The sequence below is a fragment of the Acanthopagrus latus genome, chromosome 6, assembly GCF_904848185.1.
Source record: "Acanthopagrus latus isolate v.2019 chromosome 6, fAcaLat1.1, whole genome shotgun sequence".
Classification (NCBI taxonomy): Eukaryota; Metazoa; Chordata; class Actinopteri; order Spariformes; family Sparidae; genus Acanthopagrus; species Acanthopagrus latus.
The window spans coordinates 33536619-33546140 of record NC_051044.1 but is presented as its reverse complement, the minus strand read 5'-3'; the positions used below and the strand labels follow the sequence as shown (position 1 = coordinate 33546140).

General features: G+C 39.6%; 1 pseudogene; it reads right to left on the bottom strand.

The window, feature by feature from the left end:
• Window positions 1-4076: 4076 nt before the first annotated feature.
• LOC119020714 overlaps window positions 4077-9522 on the bottom strand; it is a 5803-nt pseudogene continuing 357 nt past the window's right edge.

The following is a 9522-nucleotide window of genomic DNA, read 5'->3' as shown; positions in this document are numbered from 1 at the left end:
AGATTGCATTGTGCCAACTGTGAAATTTGGTGGAGGAGGAATTATGGTATGGGGTTGTTTTTCAGGAGCTGGGCTTGGCCCCTTAGTTCCAGTGAAAGGAACATTGAATGCTTCAGGATACCAAAACATTTTGGACAATTCCATGCTCCCAACCTTGTGGGAACAGTTTGGAGCGGGCCCCTTCCTCTTCCAACATGACTGTGCACCAGTGCACAAAGCAAGGTCCATAAAGACGTGGATGACAGAGTCTGGTGTGGATGAACTTGACTGGCCTGCACAGAGTCCTGACCTGAACCCGATAGAACACCTTTGGGATGAATTAGAGCGGAGACTGAGAGCCAGGCCTTCTCGACCAACATCAGTGTGTGACCTCACCAATGCGCTTTTGGAAGAATGGTCAAAAATTCCTATAAACACTCTCCTCAACCTTGTGGACAGTCTTCCCAGAAGAGTTGAAGCTGTAATAGCTGCAAAAGGTGGACCGACATCATATTGAATTCTATGAGTTAGGAATGGGATGGCACTTCAGTTCATAGAATGAGTAAAGGCAGGTGAGCGAATACTTTTGGTAATATAGTGTATATATACATATATACATATATATATACATATATACATATATATACACATACATATATACATACATACATATACACATATATACATACATACATATACACATATATAAATAAAATATATATACACATATATAAATAAAATATATATATATATATATATATATATATATATATATATATATATATATATATATATATATAAATAAAATATATATATATATATATATATATATATAAACACACATATATATACACACACACATATACACTATATTACCAAAAGTATTCGCTCACCTGCCTTTACTCATTCTATGAACTGAAGTGCCATCCCATTCCTAACTCATAGAATTCAATATGATGTCGGTCCACCTTTTGCAGCTATTACAGCTTCAACTCTTCTGGGAAGACTGTCCACAAGGTTGAGGAGAGTGTTTATAGGAATTTTTGACCATTCTTCCAAAAGCGCATTGGTGAGGTCACACACTGATGTTGGTCGAGAAGGCCTGGCTCTCAGTCTCCGCTCTAATTCATCCCAAAGGTGTTCTATCGGGTTCAGGTCAGGACTCTGTGCAGGCCAGTCAAGTTCATCCACACCAGACTCTGTCATCCACGTCTTTATGGACCTTGCTTTGTGCACTGGTGCACAGTCATGTTGGAAGAGGAAGGGGCCCGCTCCAAACTGTTCCCACAAGGTTGGGAGCATGGAATTGTCCAAAATGTTTTGGTATCCTGAAGCATTCAATGTTCCTTTCACTGGAACTAAGGGGCCAAGCCCAGCTCCTGAAAAACAACCCCATACCATAATTCCTCCTCCACCAAATTTCACAGTTGGCACAATGCAATCTGAAATGTACCGTTCTCCTGGCAACCTCCAAACCCAGACTCGTCCATCAGATTGCCAGATGGAAAAGCGTGATTCATCACTCCAGAGAACGCGTCTCCACTGCTCTAGAGGCCAGTGACGGCGTGCTTTACACCATTGCATCCGACGCCTTGCATTGCACTTGGTGATGTGTGGCTTGGCTGCAGCTGCTCGGCCATGGAAACCCATTCCATGAAGCTCTCTGCGTACTGTACTTGGGCTAATCTGAAGGTCACATGAAGTTTGTAGCTCTCTAGCAATTGACTGTGCAGAAAGTCGGCGACCTCTTTGCACTATGCGCTTCAGCATCCGCTGACCCCTCTCCGTCACTTTACGTGGCCTACCACTTCGTGGCTGAGTTGCTGTTGTTCCCAAACGCTTCCATTTTGTTATAATAGAGCTGACAGTTGACTGTGGAATATTTAGGAGCGAGGAAATTTCACGACTGGATTTGTTGCACAAGTGGCATCCTATGACAGTTCCACGCTGGAATTCACTGAGCTCCTGAGAGCGGCCCATTCTTTCACAAATGTCTTGTTTCACAGTCTGCATGCCTGAGTGCTTGAATTTATACACCTGGGGCCAGGCCAAGTGATTAGAACACCTGATTCTGATCATTTGAATGGGTGAGCGAATACTTTTGGTAATATAGTGTATATACACACACACATAGATAGATAGATAGATAGATAGATAGATCTCTATCTATCTATCTATCTGTATATATATCCTCCCAACAGGCATTTTGACGACAACCACAAGCTGGTCGGGTGGCAGATGGTCTTCCATGGCTTTGTGGATGGCTTCAGCCGGACTATTATATACAGTTGTGTTCAAAATAATAGCAGTCCAACATGACTAACCAGATTAATCAGTGTTTTTGGTAGAAATCTTAATATTACATCGCAAATAATTTACCAGTCGGTGTAGTAGAGTCAGAGAAACCCAACAGACCCAACATTCATGATATGAATGCTCCTGAGTCTGTGTTGTCGAATAATTAAGTGAAAGGGGTGTGTTCAAAAAAATAGCAGTGTGGAGCTCAATCACTGTGATCAGTCGTTATGTGAAGAAAAAGGTGTCATTCAGATGTCCCCTATTTAAAGACGAAGCCAGCACATGTTTTACATGCAATTTTCTCTGAGAACCTGAGAAAGATGGGTCGTGCCAGACACTGTTCAGAAGAACAGCGTACTTTAATTAAAACGTTGATCCAAGATGGGAAAACATACAAAGAAGTGCAAAAAATTATGGGCTGCTCAGCTAAAATGATCTGCAATGCATTGAAATGGAAAGCCAAACCAGAGAGTCGTGGAAGAAAGAGGAAGACGACTATTTGAATGGACCGAACAATAGCCAGAATGGCAAAGACTTGGCCAATGATCAGCTCCAGGGAGATCAGAGATGAACTGAGGTTACCTGTGAGTACTGTGACGATTAGAAGACGTCTGTGTGAGGCTAATCTATCAGCAAGAAGCCCCCGCAAAGTCCCATTGTTAAAAAAAAGACATGTGATGAAGAGGATACACTTTGCCAAAGACCATATCGACTGGCCTAAAGAGAAATGGAGAAACATTTTGTGGACTGATGAAAGCAAGATTGTTCTTTTTGGGTCCAAGGGCCGCAGACAGTTTGTGAGAAGACCCCCAAACACTGAATTAAAGCCTCAGTACACTCTGAAGACCGTGAAGCACGGTGGTGCAAGCATCATGACATGGGGCTGTTTCTCTTACCGTGGTGTCGGGCCTATTTATCGCATACCAGGGATCATGGATCAATTTGCTTACATCAAAATACTTGAAGAGGTCATGCTGCCTTACGCTGAAGAGGAAATGCCCTTGAAATGGGTGTTTCAACAAGACAATGACCCCAAACACACCAGTAAGCGAGCAGCATCTTGGTTCCAGACCAACAAAATCAAGGTTATGGAGTGGCCAGCCCAATCCCCAGACCTTAATCCAATAGAGAACTTGTGGTGTGACATCAAAAATGCTGTTTCTGAGGCAAAACCAAGAAATGCAGAGGAATTGTGGAAGGTTGTCAAATCATCCTGGGATGGAATACCTGTTTCCAGGTGTCAGAAGTTGGTTGACTCCATGCAACACAGATGCAAAGCAGTTCTCAAAAACGGTGGTTATGCAACTAAATATTAGTTTTGTTAATCACAGGAATGCTAAATCTTAATGTTGTTTCAGTTCATTGAGTAAACATGAGTTTGCTGTGAAAAATTCAGACACTGCTATTTTTTTGAACAGCCAACAACCACTTTTTCTTCATTTTCTGTAAATTAATTCAAATATTGCTACTTTTTTCTTGATGCTTTCATGTAAAATATAATGTGCAGTGTTCCCAGTGAATGGAAATAAAAATATTTGAAGGATTTTGAGCTTTACCCACATTTTTAACAACACTGCTATTATTTTGAACACAACTGTACTTACGGTGCTTGTCCAACAACAAAGCCTCAACCGTCTTATTATTTCTAGGAGGAGTGCAGAACTTTGGCTTGCCCTTAAGGGTCAGATGTGATCATGATATGGAAAACAAATGTTGCCTGTTTCATGTTGGAAAGAAGAGGACTGAACAGTGTTATTACAGTTGTATCAGTCCACAACCAAAGGATTTAGACACTGTCAAATTGTCCAGTGGTTTTATACAAACACAACAGATATTGAGAAGCTAGTCTTAGACCTTGTTGATCAATGATTTAAATCATTACTCCTTTTGAGATTAATCTGACTGTATACACTGAAATGAACCTGTGGATGACCTGAAACATGACAATGTCTTGTACCAGAAGATCCCTGTCTCTTATCGACTGCATAGGCCTCAGACATCCTGCATTGGCCAAGTAGTCAAGCATAGGTGCCTTTGACTTCTCAAGGTCCTCAAGGGTTGTACTGTCAGATACCTAGTATCACAAGATGCAGCAAGATGGCTTGTTATGGAAGATTCTTATTAGTCTTTTAACTTATTATTAAGAACCCAGACACCAGTGGTCTACTTACTACAGAATGCCTAGAGATCCCCTAACAGTTCATGGCAATGTAGGTTTTTCTCCCCACACATTGCTACAATGTGATACATAACAAGGAAAATATGTTTTGCTGTCATCCATTGAATAGTGGTGGCATTCAAATTACAACATATGGAAAAATTGGACTGATACTCTTTTTCAAAATGGAAAACAACTTTATTATTTTAAATGAAAACTAATTCTAATGAAGTATATCATTTAAAAGCTATCAACTGACCTTTTTGACTTTTTCCAAGAGTTCTGTGTCAGCTATGTCTTCTAGTTTTGGATTTGCTGAACCATTGACCAGAAGACAAAATATTGTTGGCGCGAGGAAGTTTGGTGGTGGACCGCCATGCACCAAGCTCACTGCAATAGCTTTGCCAGCAATGTAGTACCAGTCCTCCCTTAGAGCTGCAAAACAATGGCATAAAAAGAAATTTAATATTGATAAATACCACCAAAGTTGACACAAACCAATAAAAGCTAGGTCTAAAACACGAGTAGAAAAGGGAGCTGCCATATAATATACAAGGATGATGTACATTTTGAATAACTATAATAAAATAACTAATAAATTCAGCAATATAAGTTTGCTAGGTTCAGTGTGAAAAATACTGACTTTTCCTTTTCAGTGTGACTATCAAAATTCAGTCACTGTGGATGCATTTCTTAGCGAAACTGGACTGTATAGTACAATACATGTGCCACAAGATAACAGTAACCAAATTTCAAGGGCCATATGGGTATGTTGAAAGTCAAAGTTTGCCACAATACATTCCTGCAAATGTTTTACAATAAAAGATTAAAAGAAAGTGTTTCAATCTGATGAAACTGTAGAGGGGGTTTAATTGAAAACAGATAAAAACAGTGCTGAGTTTGAATTTACCACATGATGCAGTAATTGTAACAAGGGCAAACAGGGGAAAATTAACACTTCATACTAAAATATGACCAATTATGCTTCAAGCCCTGCATCTAAAACAAGCCCACTTTATAAAAGCCTGATACCCTCTGCAGTTGAGGTAAGCAAATGCCCCAGTCACTATTTGAGAAATACATTAAGACGCACTACTACATGAAACCATGGGATTTCCAGTATAATATTAAATAAACTGTAAATCAGTTCAAAAGCTACAAGTTGCATATCAAAATCACTATCAATTAAAGCCAGGCATTACCAGTACTGTCAAGTGCCAAGTTCTTGCTGTTTTCTTTTCCCTCAAACATGGGTGACCTGGCAATAGTCTCCATCAGCAACCTTAAGAATTCCCTTCTTGGTCCTCCTAAATCAACTCCTTCTTCATTTCTCCTCATGTCAGAGAATTTTGCACAGATCATCAAGTTGGGGTCGTAGGATACCCTTTGGAAGCCACGCATGGCTCCCTCCCAGACAGCAGAGCGATTTCTATTAAATTTGCACTGCCGTTTTGTGCTAATTTTGCTTGACAGTTCCACCAGTATCTCTTGGACCAGGACCTTTTCTGCACTATAAACACAAAATCAAAAATGAATGATCAGACAACTTGTATTTTGTGAACTTGGTGGTTTTAAGCAATATTTACCATCTAATACAAAACGTGGATGTGATAATGTAAGGGATAAAGGATTCATATCAATTATGAGATCATTCTCAAGAGTTCCTGATCTCTCAAGCTCACATACTACGTGTGTGCTACTCACATTTGACTATCCATACTGGCAATTATGGCTTGGTTTAATTCCTCATCATCTGAAGAGTCAGGCGGAAGAGTAGCTACAAATGTCAAATATGAAGCGTAGTCACCATCATGATCAGTTGTACCAGGGTTCCCATCACCGTTTGTGAGGCAGCCTCCACCATCACCGCTGGTGCCTGGGTTCCCATCACCTTTTGCAAGCAGCCTCCATCATCACCGCTGGTGCCAGGGTTCCCATCACCTTTTGCAAAGCAGCCTCCATTATGACCACTACTGCTGACGGTGTGATTGGAGCCATAGCTGTCTTCATGGCCAGTACTAGTGCCAGGTTTGCCATCTCCATCATGACTGCTAGTACGGGGATACTCATTACTCCTCATTACTCTAAACTTGGTAGCAGCCCTGGTGGTGCAAATACTGCTCATGTCTGTGCAAATCTGAGGACCATCAACTTCAAAACAATCATCATCGCCGCTCTTAGTTGCACGCATGCGTAATGTTGATCTGGTAGTAATGGGTGAACAGTCATTTTCTTCTTCGGAGTCAATCTTAAACAGAGAAAGAAAAATATATATATTTCTTTAAATTATTATATTTAGCACAATTTTTTGAAGTGGTAAAAAACAAACAAACAATCTCAAACATACTAAAAGGGTCCTTGATGGTCTCACATACAAGGCTTTGGTTTTAAAGACCTTGTAAATTAGCATCCCATGCAGCTCCTGACGACCCTGGAGCTTAGGGGACACCAGCTTGTTGCCACAGGCCATGAAAACTGGAGGCTAGAAAGAAGATGGGGATATTACAACAACAACAAAAGCTTTAGGCTATGTAGCACAGCAGTGTGTTGTACATTCGTTGTTAGTCATTGTCGTTGTTACTGTGTGTGTGTAGGGGCACCGCATTGGCTTCTTGCTCCAATTAACTGTGTGACTGAATCAAATAGATTTTAAAACAAATGCTGAGCAAATGTTTGTAATAATCATGATTGCACGTTGTAAACCCGTGTTCACCATTTTTAAAAAGTGTTTTAAGTATTCTATAATAAAAAGAAAAATACATTATTAATATATGTTATGAAGTAAGAGGAAAAAAGAGGCATTTACCTGACATTGTCTGGAATGTGCTCACCAAAGCCATCCCTGATGTGCTCTAAAACAGTCCGGTGGTCCCAGTCCTTCTGGAATTCAAAGGCTCTGAGGATGTGTCCTTGTTTGTGTAACAATGATTTTGGACCTTGTTTGCACACTACTCCCCATGATTGATTAGGGAGTAGTATTACATCCTTGTTGAAATGGTCATGCTGCTGTGTCCTGACTCTGAAATAAGAATACAACAATCAGACCACATGAAAACAGCCAGTACAATATAAGTCATACTGCTATGGGAAATACAATACAAAATACCAACCACCAACCCCATCAACATTTTCTAAGTAATAAGTAGTGGTTATCAATATCAGTTATATTTAACCCGTTAATTTTTAGGTCAGATATATTCATTTTAACCCATTTTATCACTTCAAGCCTTGAACCCTCTTATTTACGTGATTTCTCTCTGAGCCATGAATCTACCATGAAAAACCATATTCTGCCCTTCCCTTTAAAACAGACTCATTAGCTATTGTAGGCTGTGGACAGGGCATGGAAGGTCATAATTTGTCAACTGAAGTGTCAGTCGAAAGGTCAGAGTTCAGCAGCCACCTTGAAATAGGACTGGTGTTTATGAGTGATACAAATTTAATGTAAAAAGGGAATATATAACAAACCATCATCCCTTTATGCTGAGAAATACATAAGAAATAAGCAAAAACAAAAATGGCGGCATACATACAAAGTATTTTTATGTATGATCAGTATTTTTTGCTAAAGTACTTGACTTAAAAGTTCAAATGCTGATGAAGGTTTTTTTTTTAATCACAGCAGTAATATGCAGTGAAGGTCATTGGTAAATGTATTATTGCTTCAGTGTGGGGCAGAAAATAACAGGATTTACAGACTGTAACAGTCTGTAAAAAGAGACAATGGTAACAACAGTCAGTAACATTAGTTTAAGACATGGCACTGTTCAAGTAAACAACCAATATGGCCAGATAGCAACATTAGATTATGCTTGGTGCAACAGCAGTGCAGAAATGACTTATAACATAAAGGAAGCGATGAATAAACATTTAGTAAATGGAAGTTAGGCTTTGGAGAGAGATATACAGTACAGTAGACATGTGAATTGATATTGTTTTAGGTGAGCTTTAGTTACATTTCAGTGGATAAAACATTTAGCTGCAGCTGCCCTCTTACCCAGCTGATGTTACATTTATAACTTAGCTTCCTGCAGCAGTGCTCCTGCTGCGTCTCCAAATTGACCTACATCTACGATAAGCTATACTATATTGTTTTCACTGTCTGCTTTCACACATCGGGTCATCAGGTGAAGAACAGCTGATTTTACTACCTGCTGAGGTACCACCATGTGACTCACATTCCCGTATGTTACCATAGCAGCAACGCTACAACACTACAAACAAAACTAGCTGGCACCTACATGCACCTTAGCGTTACATTACGTTATGTTACGTTATATATATGTAACCCAGGTCCCATGTAGTTAAAAGAAAAGCTAGAATGGTTAATACAATGAGACTGGGCTTGGGCTCGTTGTAGGAAAATACAACTAAATTTTACTTTAATAATGAATCTTAGTTTAATAATGAATACTATTTTAATAAGGCTATTTTAATAATGACCCCCACAATTGTACTTTAAATATAAAACTCTCACGGTATTTATTTACACAATTGACAACAAAAAAAAGTAAAATAGAAAAATGTGTTATTAGGGAATAAAGAGACAAGTTATAGACAAAGTTCACAGCTCTTTCACAGGTTACTTCCCTTTTAGTTTCAAAATAAAAGCCTTTCACTTTGTACCTTTGTATAATAAAATTGAATACCTCAAATAAGAAAATAAAACACTTCTTTCACTTTTCAAAAATACCTTTTGTTGTACCGGTGGGCCCACACACATTCACACACAACACACCAGAAAATAAACCCAAACCCGTTGCAGGCCTGATGGATGAAGCTTGTGTGCGGTGGGGCCTAAAAACTGTAATGGCCGCTTCACTCAACTGAGCAAAAATAAAAGCACGTGCACTTTCAAACTGTTTTCAGTTAGTACTCACGAATCCAATGGTTTGTTAGTAGGGATAGAAAGGGGAAACGATGGCAGTCTCATAAGGGCAATGGCAGTCACAGTTCCAGCACACACACGGGCAATGGCGCTCAGCAGCAGAGTCACGAAGAAGAATAAAAACAACAGGGCAGTCTGTCTGGACAGTCTCAATCTCTCTCCTTCTCCAACGTCCGTCTCCTTTAAGCATATTATCATA